The 20,511-nt window shown below is 53.8% G+C and overlaps 1 protein-coding gene and 1 pseudogene across 6 annotated transcripts in view; one reads left to right on the plus strand and one right to left on the minus strand.

Moving 5' to 3' along the window:
- LOC137847349 (scavenger receptor cysteine-rich type 1 protein M130-like) overlaps positions 1 to 19,314 on the plus strand; it is a 28,274-nt pseudogene extending 8,960 nt beyond the window's left edge.
- LOC137847094 (antigen WC1.1-like) overlaps positions 1 to 20,511 on the minus strand; it is a 433,117-nt gene that overhangs the window by 357,961 nt on the left and 54,645 nt on the right. The gene's annotated exons all lie outside the window — the stretch shown is intronic.

The following is a 20,511-nucleotide window of genomic DNA, read 5'->3' on the forward strand; positions in this document are numbered from 1 at the left end:
GCAGCTTCTGCAACCCGTCGCGTAGGACTCCATACAGCAGCCTTCCATCTCCGATGCTTCCCCACAATACGACAGGACCCATCAGTGAACAGGGCATATTTCTTTTCATTCTCTGGTAACTGGTTGTACAGTGGGGCTTCTTCAGCACGACCCACCTCCTCCTCTGATGATATCCCAAAGTATTTGCCTTCTGGCCAGTCCATGATCACTTCCAATATTCCTGGGCGACTGGGGTTTCCCATTCGAGCCCGCTGAGTAATCAGTGCAACCCACTTGCTCCATGTAGCATCAGTTGCATGATGCGTAGAGGGGACCCTTCCCTTGAACATCCAGCCTAGTACCGGCAATCGGGGTGCTAGGAGGAGCTGCGCTTCAGTACCGACCACCTCCGAAGCAGATCGAACTCCTTCATATGCTGCCAATATCTCCTTTTCAGTTGGAGTATAGCGGGCCTCAGATCCTCTGTATCCCCGACTCCAAAACCCCAGGGGCCGACCTCGAGTTTCCCCAGGTTCTTTCTGCCAGAGGCTCCAGGTGGGGCCGTTCTCCCCGGCTGCAGTGTAGAGCACATTCTTTACATCTGGTCCTGTTCGAACTGGCCCAAGGGCTACTGCATGGACTATTTCCTGCTTGATTTGTTCAAAGGCTTGTCGTTGTTCAGGGCCCCATTCAAACTCATTCTTCTTACGGCTTACTTGGTAGAGCGGGTTTACAATCAGACTGTAATTTGGGATGTGCATTCTCCAAAACCCCACAACACCCAGGAAAGTCTGTGTTTCTTTTTTGTTAGTTGGTGGAGACATAGCTGTTATTTTGTTGATCACATCCATTGGGATTTGACGACGTCCATCTTGCCATTTTATTCCTAAAAACTGGATCTCTCATGCAGGTCCTTTGACTTTATTCTGTTTTATGGCAAAACCGGCTTTCAGAAGGATTTGGACTATTTTCTTCCCTTTCTCGAAAACTTCCTCTGCTGTGTCACCCCACACAATAATGTCATCGATGTACTGCAGGTGTTCAGGAGCTTCCCCCTGCTCTAGCGCAGACTGGATCAGTCCATGGCAAATGGTAGGGCTGTGTTTCCACCCCTGGGGCAGCCGATTCCAAGTATATTGGACTCCCCTCCAAGTGAAGGCAAATTGTGGCCTGCACTCTGCTGCTAGAGGGATGGAGAAAAATGCATTAGCGATATCAATTGTGGCGTACCACTTGGCTGCCTTCGACTCAAGTTCGTACTGAAGTTCCAGCATGTCTGGCACTGCAGCACTCAGTGGTGGCGTGACTTCGTTCAGGCCGCGATAGTCCACTGTTAGTCTCTACTCGCCATTAGACTTTCGCACTGGCCATATGGGACTATTGAAAGGTGAATGGGTCTTGTTGATCACTCCTTGGCTCTCCAATTGACGAATTAGCTTATGGATGGGAATCAGGGAGTCTCGGTTAGTGCGATATTGCCGCCGGTGCACAGTTGTGGTAGCGATTGGCACTTGCTGTTCTTCGACCCTCAGCAACCCCACAACAGAGGGGTCCTCTGAGAGACCAGGCAAGGTAGATAATTGTTTAATGCCCTCTGTCTCTAAGGCAGATATACCAAAAGCCCACCGGAACCCTTTTGGGTCCTTGAAATATCCTCTTCTAAGATAGTCTATGCCAAGGATACATGGAGCATCCGGGCCAGTCACAATGCGGTGCTTTTCCCACTCATTCCCAGTCAGACTCACTTCAGCCTCCAATACAGTCAACTGCTGAGATCCCCCTGTCACTCCACAAATATAGATGGGCTCTGGTCCTTTATAGCTCGATGGCATTAGAGTACATTGTGCACCGGTGTCTGCTAAAGCCTTATACTTCTGTGCGTGTGACGTGCCAGGCCATCGAATCCACACAGTCCAATAAACTCGATTGTCCCTTTCCTCCCTGGCTGGAGGCAGGGCCCCCCTGGCTGGAGGCAGGGCCCCCCTAATCCTGGTCAGAATCTTCTTCGTTCCTGTGTTTGAAGGACTGTCTGCTGGAAGCTGAAGCAGCAAACTTTTCAGAGAATCCCTTTTTCCTGACTGTTTTCTTTTGCAACTCACGTACCCGTGCCTCTAGGGTCGCGGTAGATTTTCCATCCCATTTTCTCATGTCCTCTCCATGGTCTCATAAGTAAAACCACAGGGTGGCACGGGGTGAGTACCCACCATATCGTCTTCCTTGTGTGGGTGAATGCCTACCCCTGACAGCTGAGACACTGCTTTGTACAGGTATGGAGGAGAATAATCTCTCTTCAAGTTGGTGAAACTTTTCAGAAAGTTTCTCCCAAGTGTTCTCTTTTGGTCGTTGGACACTGGTTGGTTCAGGTTGGGGGGAAGATAGATTCTCTTTAAGTTGGTGGACCTCTTCAGAAAGTTTCTCCACAGCTGAGACGCAGGCCTGTAAGGAAGAGGAGAGACTTTCTTCGTACTGCCGGAGTTGTTTAGCCACTTCATCCACTGTGGGTTCCTCATCCTCTTTCCAGGCCATTATTGCCAATGAGCTAGCATATGATGATGGTGCACTCCGTACAAACTTCCGCCACATGGGTCGTGTGCACCTGACTTCATCTGGATCTTTGGATGTTTGTCTGAGGTCTGGATCCCCATAAATCACTTCCCGTACGGCTAATTCCCTCAGGTAATGGATTCCCTTCTCCATAGTGGTCCACTTGCCTGGTAGACATAAAAGTTCTTCCTTGAAGGGATACCTTTCCCTCACAGCTGAGAGGAGACGCCTCCAGAGGCTGGTGGATTGTGCTCCATCTGCAATTGCTTTGTCAATGCCGGCGTCTCGAGCAAGGGATCCCAGCCGCTTGGCTTCCCTACTGTCTAATTCCACACAATTGGCTCCAGAGTCCCAGCACCAGAGCAGCAAGGTGACAAGCTGCTCACCTATACAGCGACCAAAATCTTTTCGCACATCTCATAGCTCGTGCTCGTTTAGGCTTCGGGTAGTTACTGTTGCTTTTTCGTCATCCTCATCTTCCTCCTCCTGAATCCTTGATGGCCCAGCGTCGTCGTCATCTTCGTCATCTCTATACTTAGATTTGGCAGAAGCCTTACCTGGATTGGCAGAAGACTCTCTGCGTTCTAAACGACCTGAATCTCTATACCATTTTTTCACCTTCTCTACAGGGGCAGCTTGCACTGCTACTGCTCGTTTCTCTGACCTTGTTACAGGGTCTGCCACAGAGGTTGGAATACCCTCTGCAGGGGCAGCTTGCACTGCTACAGCTCGTTTCTCTGACACGGCCACAGGAGCTGGAGCGGCTGCAGGAGCTGGAGCAGTTGCAGGAACCAGAGCTGGAGCGGCTGCAGGAGCTGGAGCTGGAGCAGTTGCAGGAGCTGGGACTGGAGTAGTGGCAGGAGCTGGGACTGGAGCGGCTGCAGGAGCTGGAGCTGGAGCAGTTGCAGGAGCTGGGACTGGAGCACTTGCAGGAGCTGGGACTGGAGCGACTGCAGGAGCTGGGACTGGAGCACTTGCAGGAGCTGGGACTGGAGCGGCTGCAGGAGCTGGAACTGGAGCGGCTGCAGAAGCTGGAACTGGAGCGACTGCAGGAGCTGGGACTGAAGCACTTGCAGGAGCTGGGATTGGGGCACTTGCAGGAGCTGGGACTGGAGCGGCTGCAGGAGCTGGAACTGGAGCGGCTGCAGGAGCTGGGACTGGAGCGGCTGCGGGAGCTGGGACTGGAGCGGCTGCAGGAGCTGGAACTGGAGTGGCTGCAGGAGCTGGGACTGGAGTGGCTGCAGGAACCAGAGCTGGAGCGGCTGCAGGAGCTGGGACTGGAGCGGCTGCAGGAACCGGAGCTGGAGCGGCTGCAGGAACCGGAGCTGGAGCGGCTGCAGAATCCACCGTAGGGGTCACAGTGGCCGTTGGATCTGTCACAGGACTTGGAGTGGCCGCAGGGTCTGTCACTAAGTTGATAGCAGTATCAATGGCAGCTCGATAGGCATGAGCCAGGCCCCAGCACGTTACAATGATTTGTGTTACTTTGGAACTGCCAGAATCATAACACCTTTTTTTCAAGCATTCTGCCAGTTTTTGAGGATTTTGCCATTGTTCAGGGGTGAATTTCCAACACACTGGGGGTGCCAACTGCTCTAGATGCCTGCCCATATCCACCCATACTCCCTGCCACCCACAACTATACTGCCTCCGGGCAGATCTCCGGATGAGCTTCCCAAGTAGTTAACTTTAAGCAGAATCTGAAGTGCATTCAGGAGGCAGAACAACAAGACTACGGTAGTCTGAGTATCCCAAGAATATTCAATATCTTGGAGAGCTATTGTGACAAGCTCAGGGGATAAGAGGGTGGTGAAGGAGGAAGGCAAAGGTATCCAGGAGGATACAGGGGTGGTGAAGGAGAAAGGGAGAGTAAGCAAGTAAGAAAAAATATCTTCCCCTTTCCCCTCCACAGATTGACTCTCTAATGGAGAAAAACAATAGGTATAATTGCTAATAGTTCCCAAGATACTGTTTCCAAAGTACAGAGTCCACGATGTTACTGAGTATAAATAACAAGTTAGAGTCATGACCAGATATCTTATCGTCTCATAAGCCATTGCTATAACACTCAGTACCATAATGATCTGAAACCAGGGCCCGGAGAGGATAAACAACACGACAGAGAGCAAATACGGAAAATAATGTACTATAATACTCAATTTGGAAAACAGGCGCAGCAGAGTTGAGATTAAAGCAATCAGCATCATGACAAGTGACTATTAAGCAGGTCTAATCCTTACACCAATTTTAGTTTAACACACTCTGGTCAGATCTGCCGTTATCTCAACCTTTCGAGCCCCACGTTGGGCGCCAAAAAGACTGTCGTGGTTTAACCCGGCCGGCAGCTAAACACCACGCAGCCGTTCGCTCACCCTCCCCCCTCCCTCTCTGGGACAGGGCAGAGAAATGGAAAGTGAATCCTGTGAGTTGAGATAAAGACAGTTTAATAAGACAGGAAAATAATAATAATAAAAATAATAATAACAATAATAATAATAATGATACAATGGTGATAATAGGAAAGTAATAATAATATGTACAAACAAGTGATGCACAATGCAATTGCTCACCACCCGCTGACCGATGATGCCCAGCCTAACCCCGTGCAGTCCGGCCCCCTCCCCTGGCTAGCCACCCCTATATATTGTTTAGCATGACGTCAGATGGTATGGAATACCCCTTTGGCTAGTTTGGGTCACCTGTCCTGGGTCTGTCCCCTCCCAGCTCTTACTGCACCCCCAGCCTGCCCATTGGCAGGACAGAGCAAAAGGCTGAGATGTCCTTGGCTTAGTATAAGCACTGCTCTGCAACAATTAAAGCATCGGGGTGTTATCAGCACTCTTCTCATCCTAAGCCAAAGCACAGCATTCCACCAGCTACTAGGAAGAAAATTAATTCTGTTCTAACTGAAACCAGGACAGTGTGTGCCATGGAGTCAACAGGGCATGGAGCCCACAGAGCATGAGCATGTCCAAGGCGGAGCCACCCAGAGGTAAGATGCTAAACCTGGGATGGAACAGTCAAAGGAGAGCTCTGCAACTGCAGGGAACATAGCAAGCATAGAGAAAGCAGTCTGCTGAATTAGTTGTTAAACCTCTGGTGAACTTTCAAAGACTAGATTGAATGAATCACCCCAAAACGTCTCTGCCATTGGAAATGAGTTGGACTCAATGAGCTTTGTATGTCTCTTCTACAAGGGGAAGGCGAGGAGGTGAGGTAATTTGCAGATGTCAGCAGCAGGGACAGTGTCACTGCCCTCCACTTTTCCACTTGCTGCTTTGGGGCCATTCCAGCCTGGGCTGCTCTGCTGGGCTGGGTTGGGCTGGGGAGAGGACAGGGAGGTGTGGAGAGCTGGGGAGGGTCTGGGCTGTGCTGGTCTCCTGGTAAAGACAAGGAGGAGCAGCAGAGCAGGGGCTGGGCTGGGCCCTTGTTCTCTGGACACCCTGGCAGATGCTGCCCCAGGGCAATGGTCCCAGAGCAGCCCCTCACAACCACCTTTCCCAGCACTGGGCTCTTGACACAGCTCACACAGGTGGTTTGTTTCTACATGGAAGGACACCAAATGACTACATCAGGAATCCACGCTTGCCCTGTCTATATGAGACAGCCCATAGTATTGGTGCAGTGAGATGAACCTGAGTGAACACAAGTGCCAGAAACCATTCCCTAAGGTTGCTATCATGTGCAGTGGGACAGACAGAGTCTCAAGGTCCCTTCTCTTTAGAGGTATGGTCTCCTGGGAAACCAGCTAAATAATGCAAAATTAGACATCATGACTTTCACACCAACTCCTTCTCTGTAGAGTTCTCACCATTTTTCTAAAATTCATTTCTTGATTCACTTTTCCACACAGAGATGGGCATTTCCTTCAGGATGCACTGGTGTTGCTAAATGTTACATGGGGAAACATGAGGGACTGTGCAGGTCATCCCCTGCACCTACTGCTCCTGGGAGGGGAGGACATAGGCTGGGAAGAGACCTCCTGAGCACAACTACTCCTTGTAGCCCTGTGGATGCTGGCTGTGAGGTCACTTCTGTCCCAGCACCTGGCTGGCCAACAGCAGGGAGGCAGAGCCTCCGGGGTCATAAAGGCCATTAGAAAGCTGCCCCCGGCAGGATGACACATATAGGTGGCCAGGGGAAGGCCAGGAAAATAAAATAGCAGATTGGTAGAGAGAAGACTGAAGTGGCTAAGAGAAAGGAAAGATTTGGAAGAGAGAAAAGTGTTTCAGGTAAGGGTGCTGATGCTGGAAAATATTCAAGTATGGCAATATTTCTAACTTGCAACCTTAGGACATACACGTAGTCCTACCCGAAATGCCATCCCTCACCCTGAACAAATCCACTGCTCTAATCCCCAACATCAAATCCTGCCTTGAACTCAAACTTCAAACACATCTCCTGTTACCAGTAGTCTTAACCTATTGATCACCCTAATTTCAGGCCTTTAATTTCTATTATTAAATTCACAGTTTTAATAGCAGCCCTCATCCCCAAACAAAGCAGATAATAAAACCATAACCAAAAATCTAGCCCATACCTTAAACAGTGACTGGCTACCCAAAGCAGAACACCAAAGCCTCCCTCTGACAAATCCCTAAACCTGGAAAGCAAGATCTAATCCCTAGACCCTAACCTTAAGACCTAACTCCCAAATCCCTGCACTTTGATCATGTAATCAAATCAGGTTGGCCCCAAGAGGCTGATATAGATCTGGCCAGGTCATAGGGCTCAAGGAGATGGGTGGGGATGTTCTTCTGAGGTAGGTCACCTGTGCCTCAGGATCTCAAGAGGAGGCCCATGGCTGTGCAGGTGGGTGTTGGAGTATTGTGCCTAAGGGCCTGATAGGCCGCCTTCAGGCACATGGCTGGTGTATCATAGAATCATAGAATATCCCGAGTTGGAAGGGACCCATAAGGATCATCGAGCTCAACTACTGGCACCACACAAGTCTACCCAAAAATTCAGACCATATGACTGAGAGCACTGTCCAAACCCTTCTTAAACTTCAGCAGGCTTGGTGCTGTGACTATGTCCGTGGGGAGCCTGTTCCAGTGGGCGACCACTGAAAATAATAAAATAGTAAACAAAGAAAATAATTCGGCGCCTGACCCTCCACTCTCCCTCGTGAGGAAGCTGTAGACCACGATGAGGTCTCCCCTCAGCCTCCTCTTTTCCAGGCTGAACAGGCCAAGTGACCTCAGCCGCTCCTCATACGTCTACCCCTTAGGCCCTTCATCATCTCTGTAGTCCTTCTCTGGACGCTCTCCAATAGTTCCACAAAGAAACCCATGTGAGCCTCACCCATAACCTAAATCTCCCCTCTTTTAGTTTAAAACCATTCCCCCTTCTCCTGTCATTAAGTGATTGAGAAAAAAAAAAAAAAAAAAAGGCCCTCCATCTTTTTAATAACCTCTCTTTAAATACTGAAAATTTGCAATGAGGTCACCCTGGAGCCTTCTCATCTCCAGGCTGAACATCCCCAGCTGTCCCCCGGGGATCAGTACTGGGTCCAGTCTTGTTCAACTTATTGATCCTAGACAATGCAACAGAGTGCAACTTTAGCAAATGTGCTGAAGATACAAAACTGGGAGGAGGGGCTGATACTCCAGAAGTCTGTGTCGCCATTTGGAGGGACCTCAGTAGACTGTAGAGCAAGGCAGTGAGGAACCTCATTAAGTTCAAGAAAGGAGAGTGCAAGGTCCTTCTCCTAGGAGAAATAACCCCATGCACCAGTAGAGGTTGGGCGGTGACCTGTTAGAAAGCAGCTCTGCAGAGAAGGACAAGGCAGTCCTGGTAGACAGCATGTTAGCCATGAGTCAGCAATGTTCCCTTGCACCAGCAATGTTCCCTTGGCCAAGAAGGCCAACGGTATCCTGGGGTGCATTTAAAAGAGTGTTGCCAGCAGGTCAAGAGAGGTGTTCCTCCCCCTCTACTCAGCCCTGGTGAGGCCTCAACTGGAGTATTGTGTCCAGTTCTGGCACTCCCAGTACATGGAACATGGAACTGTCCCAGTACAGGGACATGGAACTACTGAAGAGAGTCCAGAGGAGGGCTACAAAGACGATGAGGAGACTGCAGTATCTCTTATACAAGGATAGGCTGAGAGAGCGGGGCTTGTTTAGTTTGGAGAAGAGAAGTCAGAGAGGAGATGTCCCTTAGAGGGGGATGAGAAAGATATGTTATAGGGGAGTTTAATATATTTTTTTAGCTAAAGGTAAAGGTCCCATGTTAGGGAAAAGGCAAAAAGGAAGGCAATATTTTTAGGAGGCACACCCTGACAAAATGCTAATACTTACATTTCCAGTCTCTGAAGTTCTCATGGAATCTATCTTATACAACGTCTGGCACCTCAGAGGTGCTGTACTTGAGAAGAAGTTAAGAGAAATCCCAACCTTTTGTATTGAAAGTTCTGGGCCCCATTTGAGCCTTAAGACAACAAACTCAGCATGAGATGTCTCAACTGAGTCCTTGTGGTCTCTTGCCTCAGCTTGGGAAAATGGGATTCCTGCCAGTCACAGTCTGGGTGTTCTGCCTAAAAGTGGAAGAGGACAAGGTGATTCTTTGATGCAACTCCTCCTGATAGGAGAAATGACACTGCTGAAAGTAAGTGTCACTCCTCATCTGACGGAGGGATCATAGGGGATTGCGTCAGCCTGTTTCAAAGTTGGTTCCCTGAAGGCCCAGTGACAGACATCTCAAGGGACACAAGAGAGGGCAGGGACAGTGAGGCCTTGGGATGGAGCTCTGCAGCTGAGCTGGGCTGGGCTCCTGGGGCCAAGGGGAGCTCCTGGCAAGCGGGTAGCGCTGCAGAGAGACAGCTCTGCCCAGGATCAGCTCCTCTGCACAGCACAGCAGCAGGGCTGGGGGCACTGCCTGCAGGGGACAAGGGCAGCTGAGAAGGGAAGGAGATGTTAAAGGCAGTGTGGAGGCGGGATGCTGAGAGCTCACTGCGGGAGAAATCTTCACAGCCCTGAACAGGGTAAGTCTCTGTCTGCAGGGCAATGCAGATGCAAGTATCCTAGGGGTCTCTTCTACAGTTGTCAGTTCCATGGCTGGTAGTCCCGAGGGATCTGTGGCTCTAAACTACAGTAATATAGGTTTCCTGGTGTATATACTGGCTTCTCCAGTGCAGAGGATGGGGCTGTTTCCTGGATCAATGATTTCCTGCCTAAGCTGTCAGAGGGGCAGGACATGAGGGTTCCTTCTCACAGGGCTGGTGGCAGGCTGTGAAGCCAGGTTGCAGGCAGGGTGCCCAGGGCTGTGGTGCCGAGCAGGGTCCATGCTGTGCCCCAGGGCAGTGTGCTGGGGCAGGGCCTCTGCTGCCTGCCAGGCTCAGCACTCAGCCTGCAGAGGAGCTGCCCAGGGAGCTGTGGGCTGAAGCTGTGGCTGGTAGGAGCAGGGCAGGGTCCTGCTGGTGTCCAGAGGCTGCTGCCTTGTTCAGACTGCTCACAGATCCACAGCACCCCAGGGGCAACCTTAGGCAAGAACAATAGGAAAGACCAGCACATGCACTAACGGAAGGGAAGGAAATCTCTGGTGTTTCTTATTTCTTTTACCTGCCCTGAAGGAGAGTCATGGGACATGATAATGGAGTTGTCAGGCTGTGTCCTTCACTGAGGCTTTCAGAGCATGACACTGAAAGAGAACTGTAGGTTGATGAAGAGCCTCAGAATTTCTTTTCACACCCCTCTCCTTACAGAGAACACCAACACCACCTTTAGTGTTCCTCATGGGATTCCTGGATGTCCTGCTTGGAACCTGAAAACAGAGGTGCCTCTGGCTATTGGGCACCATAGATTCATCCCCAGCGCCCTTCACCGGATATTGTAGGGCAGTACTGACTTCTGCTAAGCCCACAGAGGATCTTCCTGGACATTGAGGCACCTCAGAGAGAATAAAACAGAGCTCATAAAGAAGACACAGTGTATCTTGTTGAGGAGGAATCTCTGAAACACAGTAGCAGTTTTACTCAGACAAGTCTCACTAATGTGACTATGTTTCCTCCAGGAAAAGGCATCCATACCCAGAGGCAGCAAATGTCCAACAGCAGCTTCCCCACTGAGTTTCTCCTGTTGGCATTTGCAGACACACGCCAGCTGCAGCTTCTGCACTTCGGGCTCTTCCTGGGCATCTACCTGGCTGCCCTCCTGGGCAACAGCCTCATCCTCACATCTATAGCCTGCGACCACCACCTCCACACCCCCATGTACTTCTTCCTCCTCAACCTCGCCCTCCTTGACATGGGCTGCATCTCCACCACTGTCCCCAAAGCCATGGCCAATTCTCTCTGGGACACCAGGGCCATTTCCTATGCAGGTTGTGCTACCCAAGTCTTTTTCTTTGCTGTCTTTGTCGCAGCAGAGTTTTCTCTTCTCATCATCATGGCCTATGACCGCTACATTGCCATTTGCAAACCCCTGCACTACGGGACAGTAATGACCAGCAGAACTTGTGTCAACATGGCAGCAGCTGTCTGGGGCAGTACTTTTCTCTATGCTGTGCTGCACACTGCCAATACCTTTTCCCTCCCCCTCTGCCAAGGCAATGCCCTGGACCAGTTCTTCTGTGAAATTTCCCAGATCCTCAAGCTCTCCTGCTCAGATGCCTACCTCAGAGAAGTTGGGCTTATTGTGGTTAGTGTCTGTTTATTATTTGGTTGTTTTGTTTTCCTTGTGCTGACCTATGTGCAGATCTTCAGGGTCGTGCTGAGGATCCCCTCACAGCAGGGCAGGCACAAAGCCTTTTCCACTTGCCTCCCTCACCTGGCCGTGGTCTCTCTGTTCATAAGCACTGCCACATTTGCTTACCTGAAGCCCCCCTCTATGTCCTCCTCCTCCCTCAACCTTTTGCTGGCAGTCCTGTACTCGGTGGTGCCTCCAGCAGTGAACCCCCTCATCTACAGCATGAGGAACCAGGAGCTGAAGGATGCAGTGTGGAAAGTGATGACTGGAGTTTTTGAGAAGCAAATAACTGCATGTCCATTTCATATCACTCTTAATGTAACTCGTTAAAGGCCAAGGAAGATCTTGTTGTTTTCTTTTTTTCGTTTTTCTTTTTTTTATTTTATTTTTTTTTTATTTTTGCCTTTTTTTTTTCTTTTTGCTTTACTACTGAATGTCTCATGTGACTCTGAGACTTGGTATAAAAGAGGTGTATTTAATGGGCAATTAAATATTTAATGTGTATTTAAATAAAAAGATGGTTCCTGCAGTGACTTGCCTGAGATGCTTCCTCAGAGAAAGGTGGTGGCACTTGGCTGTGTGCAGAGGTTGAGGGGAAAAGAGTCCTGGCACAGCAGCAATGCCAGGGAGCCCCAGGGCTTGGTCTGTCCAAATCAGCTCTCCATTTCACCTCCCACACTCTCCTATGGAGCTCTTGTGTTGCTGCAAGGACTGATTGCACTTGTTACTTGTTCATCCAGCTGCTGCGGGCAGTCCTGTGTCTGCAGGCAGGGAGAGGCCAGAGGCACTTCTCTAACACAGCTTGCTCTATACCAGCATCTCCAGTATAAAAGGGGATCTGTTCAGGGCAGTGCCTGAAAGCCCAGCTCTTCTCCCAAAGATGCTGTCATGGATATTTCAAAGCAACAGACATGAAAGAGGCTCCTGGCTAGGCTTGTTTCTCTGTGGGCTCAGGCAGATAAGATAGGAGTCCCAGGATCATATTTTAGGCAGGGAAGGATGACTCCATTCCTGCCTGTTGGTGCCCAGCACCCATGAGATTTTGACTTCACCGGCCTGTATCCACAGCATGAAAGTCTGCCTTCCTGGGAGAGTTAGGGAGGAGCAGCAGAGCAGGGGCTGGGCTTGGACCTTGTTCTCTGGACACCCTGGCAGATGCTGCCTCAGGCCAACGGTCCAAGAACAGCCCCTTGCAACCACTGTTCCCAGCACTGAGTTCTCACCCCAGCTCACACAGATAGTTTCTTCCTCTGGATATGGACACTAAATGACTACATCAGGAGTCCATGTTTCCCTTGTTCATATGAGACTGCACTCTGTATGGGTGTGGTGAGATGAACCTGAATGAAACCAAGTGCCATAAGCTGTTTCCTAAGGGTGCCATGAATTCCAGTGGGACAGAGAGAGTCTAAAGTTCACTTCCCATTGGCGGTACAGTCCCTTAGAATACCATCTGAATAAAGCAATTCTAGTCATTGTAACTGTCACACCAACTCCTTCTCTGCAGAGTTTGCCTAAAATATACGTTTTCCTAAAGTATATATTCAGTTCTTGAATCACTTTTTCACACATGGGTGGGCATTTCCTTTAGGGTGCACTGAAGTCGCTAAAGGCTGCATGAGGAAACGTGAGTCTGAACATGTAGAAGACCTTCTGAAGCATGAGCTGGTTGGCAGGCAGAGTACCTGAGGGACTGTGAAGGGCATGCACCTGGTGCTCCTAGGTGGGCTGGAAAGAGGCCTCCTGAGCACAACAGCTCCTTGTGACCCTTGTGGATGCTGGCTGTGAGGTCACTTGTGTCCCAGCCCCTGTCTGGACAACAGCAGGGAGGCAGAGACTCTGAGGTCACAAAGGCTTCAGGAAGCTGCCCCCAACAGGGTGACACATTTGGGGAGGTCAGGGGAAAGCTGGGAGAATAAAGGTGGGAAATTTGGGGGAGAGAAGAGGGACTTGGCTAACAAAAAGATCTGGAGGAGGTGAGAGGGGTTCAGGCAAGGCTGTGCTGCTGCAACACTTACTAGGAAAACATCCATGTCAAGCCCTGGCAATATTTCTAAGAAGTAACTGTAAGCCCTACCCCTACATCTAAATGCTATCCCTCTCTCTGCAAGGAATCCACTACTCTTACTCCTAACCCCAAACCTCACCTGGCATGGGTTTGCAAATCCTAAATCCATAAGGCCTTACCATACACTCTTAGCTCATTTCTCACCGTATTCCTCAGCCTTTCATCCCTAGCATTGAATTCCAGCCTTAACATGATTCCTCAACAGAGCCCTGAAGAAAATCCCAACATAACATAACATAGTCTCTACACTACACACAGACTGGAACCCAAACCAGTAAACACAGGCCTCCCTCTAATACTCTGCCCAACCACTAACCCTGGAATCCCTAAACCCTAACCTGAACACCTAAGCCCCAAATCCTGCATTCCTGTGGTCTAGTCACCTAACTGAAGCAGTTTGGCCTCATGAGGCTGGGCAGGGCTTGAGAGATCCTGTAGCAATCACTTGGTCTTGGAGGAGGCAGAGGAGGTGACATGGATGTGGTCAGGTCACAGGACTCTAGGAGGAGATGGGTGGGGATGTTCTGCTGAGGTCAGCTGATCCTCAGGGTCTCAGGAGGCAGCAGGAGGTCCATGACTGTACAGGTGTGTGTGTCGGGGCACATTCTCAAAGCTTGTTTGACTATTACTTGAACTCCACAGGCTGGAAATACTGTACTGAGCACTTTGGGGATCTTTCCAGCTCAGAGTAAGGTAAGCACATGCCATGAGCCAAGCTGGAATACCTCTGAGGAGTCCCTTTGGTCCTGGAATCACCAGCGTGTGTGTCACCCAATGTGTCCTGTCAGGAAACGTGTGGGTGTGCAGAGCTGGGCCATGATAGTGTGGTCCCTGTTGCTCTGGGATGTGTGTGTCAGGACAGTGTGTCAGGGCCGTGCTGTCAGGACAGGAGCCTCAGGATGGGGACAGAGGGACTCCTGTCCCCTTGGGTGCTGTGGCTGTTCCTCTGGGTGCAGCCATGCAGAGGTAAGTGCCAGCTTCTCTGTTCCATAGCCTGGGGCCAGTGGGCAGCAGTGGGTTCATTGGGATCCCTCTGGGAGTGGGGTTGCTTTGCAGGTACCACTGAAATGAAGGGTAGAATGTTCTGAGTCCCTCAGCCTGTTTCTTTCTGGATGGGAGAGTGTAATCCATTTCCACAGCTCCCATGTTTTTGGCAGCCCATGTCCAGTTGCATTTCTAGACACCTTGTCCTCAGGTACCCTTTTGGGACCCCTTGTTCCCCAGCACCAAACCTCTGGAGCTGGAGGAGGCCCAGGTGCTGACAGCCAATGCCTGGGGTGTCCTGGAGATGTTGCGTGCTGCTCCCTGCCCCTGCGTTATGGGTAAACCCTGATCCTAGGAGGGGAGGTTGTACCCCCAGACAAAAGGTGACTGGGGTTTCTGCACCAAAGCTGACAGAGAGGTATCCTTCCTGGGAGGCCTGGCCAAGGTTAGAAGCTGGGCTGACAGCAGGAATGAGGAGAGAACACAGGTTGGGGGGTACCTTGAGATTGACTCGGTGCCCCCTGTACAGACTGGGAGCCCTAGGTGTTTCGGTGCATTTTGGAGGAGCCTGGGGCAGGTGGGCCAGGGGAAAGTATTGGTCAAGGAACATGGGGCTGTTCAAGGGGTGCTGGACTGGGGAGGAACAGGAGCCTTGTGCAGGGCTGGGGGAGGTATGCAAGTGGGCATGGGCAGGGGCAGGGAGCCACTGGGGCAGGAGAAGGTGCTGAGGGCTGTGGGGCAGCAGATGGCTGAGGAGGACTGGAGCTGGGCACTCCCAGCCCAGCGCAGCGCATGGGGACATCCCACTGCCCCAGGGACAGCCCATGGGAGCAGGGCTCCCACCCTGGGGTCTGTGACTGTGCCTGATCCAGGGACAATCTGAGACCCTCACTGTGGGGCTCAAAGCTCTCCTGACCGTTCCCCTGTTGATGTTTGAAGGGGCTGCGGAGGTGAGGCTGGCGGATGGCGGCAGTCGCTGTGCTGGAAGAGTGGAGGTGAAACAACAGGGCCAGTGGGGGACCGTGTGTGGTGTTTTGTGGGACAAGAATGATGCTGCAGTGGTTTGCAAGCACCTGGGCTGTGGGGGTGCTCTTGGAGCTCCTCAGTATGGACACTTTGGGCCAGGATCTGGGCCCATTTGGATGATTGCTGTTGATTGTCGTGGCACCGAGTCTGCCCTGTCTGACTGCCCTCACAGAGGACGCAATGAATCCTACTGTTCTAACAGTTCGGATGCTGGAGTGATATGTTCAGGTAATCGCTCAGCCTATTCCCCACATTTTGGGGATGGGACAGGTGAAAAGGGTAACGGCTTACAGGTCAGGGCACTGATAAGCTTGGTCTGTCACTGTTGTTGTCCCACATCCCAAGGAAAAGCCCAGTGGAGCCCAGCCAAGATACCCAAACCCGGACCTGTCCTTGAGCTGGAGCAGTCAACCCTGGGGAGATGCCCGGGGCTGGGAGAGGAAAGCCCACACCCTTCCCCACTGTGCTGCCTGGTTCCCATCTTTCTCCTCCATTCACCCAGACCCTGTCTGGCAGGCTGGTCCCTATGCCAGGGGAATCTAGAGCAGCTCCCCCAGCCACCAGCTGCCTCGGGGAAGGGCGTGCAATGGCCCAGGACTTTTGAGTTGTACCCCCAGCAGCCAAGAGAACCTCAGCCAAAGCAGAGGGGCTGCTCAGAGGGCAGGAGCACTGGGCTTGGGCAGAGGAGCAGGGTGGAAAGTGGCACCTTGTTCCTCTCCCGGGGTCACCCCATGAGAGCCAGCCCCTGGAGACATGGCCCCTCCAGGCCTTGCTGACCCACTGCTCAGCCTCTCCTGCCTGCCCTGTGCCCCAGGGGCTGTGCCAGCACCTCCTGGCTCTCCTCTCTGCCTGCCCTCACACCAGGAGCTCGTGTCAGCCCAGGGCTGCTCTCTGCCTGCTTTTCGGACCCATGCATGTTAGGTGGCTGGGGACGTGCATGCCCAGCACCGCACTGTTCTGACCGGAGGACCCCCCCTTTGCGGAGGATCCCCCGATGTGCCCCATCTAGCAGGAGCTCCCCAAGAGCCCCAGCATTCGCTGGGAACAGGGGGGCTTTTTGGCAAATTCAAGGATTTCTTCTAACTGGCCTGAGCCTTGTGGGGCAGAGCAGGCTGAAGTAGCCCCGAGTTCCTGGGCCTGTTTCCCTGGGCCCACGTGCTGTGGGTGCTGCACTGCTGGGTCTGGGGCCGGGCAGCCCAGGGACTCCGGGCAACAGCAGTTTGTCTGAGCAGTGCCTGCGGCTGGGGGCTTGGAAAAGAGGACATGGGTGCTGGGCTGGTTTCTGAGGAGCAGCAGGGGGACCCTGACCTCTTTGTGCCATCAACACCTTCTGAGAGTTGCTAGGATGGCCGTGGGGCTCTACATGTAGTCACCTTAGGGATGAGGTGGGAGGTGGGCATGGAAGTGCCAGAGGGCTCTGGGAACTCACAGGTCTCCTTGGTTGCTCCAGGATTTGTGCGGCTGGTCAGAGGGGACAGCCCCTGCTCAGGAAGTGTGGAGGTCTACGACAGGGACCAGTGGAAAGCTGTCTGTCACGCCCACTTTGGTGCCAAAGCTGCCGAGGTGGTGTGCAGGGAGCTGCAGTGTGGCACAGCCCTGTCTGTCCATGGGGCAGCTCAGCTGGGAGAAGGGGCCGGTCCTGTCTGGGACAGAGAGCTGCAGTGTGTGGGGAATGAATCCGTCCTCTCCTTCTGCCCCACGGGGGCCCCCAAGGACAAGGCCTGCACCCACAGCAATGGCACTCATGTCACCTGCACACGTAAGGACTTGGGGTGGGATGGTGCCAACGGGGGCTGTGGTGGGGGCAGGAGAGCAGGGTGGGAAATGGGCTGTGCTGGCTGGGGGACAGGTGGGTTGGGGTGGTGGTCTGCAGCCCTAAAATAAGAGTGCTGCAGGAGGAGAAAGGCACGCTGTCCCTTTGGCCTCTCCTGCAGCTCCTGTGGGAGCAAGAGCACAAATGTGGCCTCTCTCACCCTCCTTTGTCCTTGAGTACACAGGGTTCAGGCTGGTGAATGGCAGCACAGCGTGTGAGGGCAGGGTGGAGGTGGAGGTGCTGGGGACGTGGGGGACCCTCTGTGCCTCCCGCTGGGACCTCTCGGATGCCCACGTTCTGTGTCGGCACCTCGGCTGTGGCTTTGCTGAGTCCATTCCTGGAGGAGGGCATTTTGGGAGAGGAACCGGCCCCGTCTGGAGAGACTCGTTCCACTGTGACGGGACTGAAGCCCACCTGGGGCAGTGCCCGGTGACTGCCCTGGGGGCCTCGCCGTGCTCCCAGGAGAACGCTGCTGCTGTCATTTGCTCAGGTGAGTGCTGGGCAGTGCTGCAAAGTCCATTTGCCCTGGTGTGTGACACGGCCACCCACAGCTTTGCACCCCATGGCAGCACCAGGCTGAATTTTTGCTCTCACCAGGCCCGGCTCGCCACATGTCTGTACGGCTGGTGGGTAGAGGGAGCCAGTGCGATGGACGGGTGGAGGTCTTCCAGCACGGGACGTGGGGCAGAGTCCTGGATGAGCAGTGGGACATGCAGGAGGCCAGCGTGGTGTGTCGGCAGCTGCAGTGCGGAGAGGCAGAGGCAGCCTACACCCCCGTGAGGGCTGAGCGAGGACGAGGACCTGTGGGTCTGCGTGGGGTGCGGTGTGCAGGGCACGAGGCTGACCTGAGCCTCTGCAACACCTCCCTGCCTCAGAGCATGCCAACAGAAGGGATCATGGAGGACGCGGGGGTTGTGTGCCAGGGTGAGTGGTGCTGCATGTCCCCCGTCTGTGGGGCTGGGAAGGAAGCCAGCCCCTTGATAGCTGGGGTTCTCCCCGCTGCAGGGAGCCGGCGGGTGCGGCTGGTGGACGGGGCCGGGCGCTGTGCCGGGAGAGTGGAGATCTACTACCAGGGGCGCTGGGGCACCGTCTGCGACGACACCTGGGACCTGGCTGACGCCGCCGTCGTTTGCCGCCAGCTGGGCTGCGGAGGGGCCCTGGAGGCAGCCGGCTCTGCTCGGTTTGGGGAGGGCTCCGGGCAGATCTGGCTGGATGGCGTCAACTGCTCCGGGGCTGAAGCTGCTCTCTGGGACTGCCCTGCCGAGGCCTGGGGGCAGCACGACTGCGGGCACAAGGAGGACGTGGGAGTCATCTGCTCAGGTCTGTGTTTGGAGTGTGTTTCTGGGAACTGGGGACAGTGAGGCCAGGGTGATGGCAGAGCCAGGTAGGGCTAAGGCCATCAGTGGCTGACATCCAAGGACGTCCCTGGGGCCTTTCCTCCTTCCAGAGTTCATGGCCCTGAGGCTGGAGAACAGCGACGGCTGCTCCGGGCGCCTGCAGGTTTTCTACAACGGGACGTGGGGCAGCGTTTGCTCCAACTCCATGACCACCGAGACGGTGTCACTGGTGTGCAAGGAGCTGGGCTGCGGGAATGAAGGGGAACTGAAAACAGATTCTAGCTATGCCGAGCTGTCTGGCACGGCGTGGCTGGATCGCGTGGAGTGTGGGAAGAGCAACAGCTCCTTCTGGCAGTGTCCCTCTGCTTCCTGGGATCCGCAGTCCTGTAATGACAGCTGAGAAGAGACCCACATCATCTGCAATGGTAAATCTGAGCCATCAAGGCACCAGGTCCTGCTTACCACTGGGTATGGTGAAATGCAGAGAAGGAACCCAGAGGGGCTTTGACTTCCTGCATTAGACCCTGTTGCTGCTGGTGGTACAAAGGTGACGTCAGCTCTCAGAGCCACCCATGTTCACCAGCAGCACTCAACAGCTTGGCTGCCCTCTGCCCCTGTGAGAGGCAGAGCCATCTCCAGAAGAGGTCTCATAGGAGACCATGTGGGCATGGGCAGCAGTTTGCACTCTATGAACAGCCTCCTGCTGCTCTGTGAATCAGGGACCCTGTGGGGATGCCTACTCAGTTCCTGCCCACAGTGATGTGTGTGTCCCCTGAACAAACAAACAAACAGGGTGCTTCTGCTGCCCTGATCCAGGCAGCAGGAGCAAGTGTGAGCAGAGGTCAGCTCTGCTCTCTTTTGCACGACCCCTAGAGCAGCCCTTTTCAGCCCAAATTCTCTTTCCTTTGGGACATGGACAGAAAGGCCGCAGGTGGCTGCATGCCCCAACTCCACCAGCTGCACAGGTAGGGAGCTGCCCCTGCACGTGCCCCCCTCACCTGGCAGGGCTGTCCCAGCTGTCCTGGTGCCATGGGACATCGCTGCCTCCCCAGACAGGGAGAAGATCCGCGCTGTGGGAGGCAAGGACGGCTGCTCGGGCAGAGTGGAGATCTGGCACCGTGGCACCTGGGGGACACTGTGTGACAATGCCTGGGACATGCGGGATGCCGAGGTGGCGTGCAGGCAGCTGGGCTGTGGCCCCGCGCTCTATGCCCTGGGCCAGGCTGCTGCTGGAGAGGGGACGGGCCCCATGTGGCTGATGGAGTGCAGGGGGACGGAGCTGTCTCTGCAGGACTGCTGGGCCCAGCCAGGGGACAGCGCTGCCTGCCAGCATAAGGCAGATGCGGCTGTGCATTGCTCAGGTGAGCAGTGGGGGTGGGAGACATGGCTGGGGGCTTGGCAAGGAGCTGGCTTGGGCATCTGCCCTGCTGGATCCTGGCATGGCCGCAGTGCTGGCCTGAGCAAGGGTGTCCCTGCAGAGTGGGAGGCTGGTGGTGGGTGGGGAGCAACCTCTGTGGGGCTGGATGTGCCAGCACATCCCCTGGGCTGCCTGCACTGTCCTATGAGCAGCACAGAGCAGTGGTGCTGGGCCCTGTCCTTGTCACCCTGCCCAGCCCCGCAGAAGGGACAATTCAGGTGGCCCATGTTGGCGCCATTTGCCAGGGAGGCTGCCTGGTGCCACAGCCCCAGCCTCTCAGCCCAGCTCTCCTTCTGCTCCCCTGCAGCTGCACCCAGAACAGCAACATCCCCACCACAAGCAGGTAAGCTGTCCTTCCCCTGGGGCTAGGTCTGTCCATATTCACGCTGTGACCCACTGCCGGGGGTAGCGGCTCTTTGCTTTGCTGTGAGACTCCCAGGAATATGTGGGAGCTGGGGGAAGTCTGTGATGTACCCAGCAGGGTGGGAGCTGCCCCATCACCCAGCCCTGTCCCCCCCAGCCCCTGCTGCCTTGTGTGGTCAGCAGTGACTTGTCCCACCCCCAACCTCTCCCTTGTCTGATGCTGCCCCTGCCATGTTCCTGCCCATGCAGATCCCCCACGGGGCCGTCCAACCACCAGCAGCGAGAGACTCTCAGTG

The sequence above is a fragment of the Anas acuta genome, chromosome W (assembly GCF_963932015.1).
Source record: "Anas acuta chromosome W, bAnaAcu1.1, whole genome shotgun sequence".
Lineage (NCBI taxonomy): Eukaryota > Metazoa > Chordata > Aves > Anseriformes > Anatidae > Anas > Anas acuta.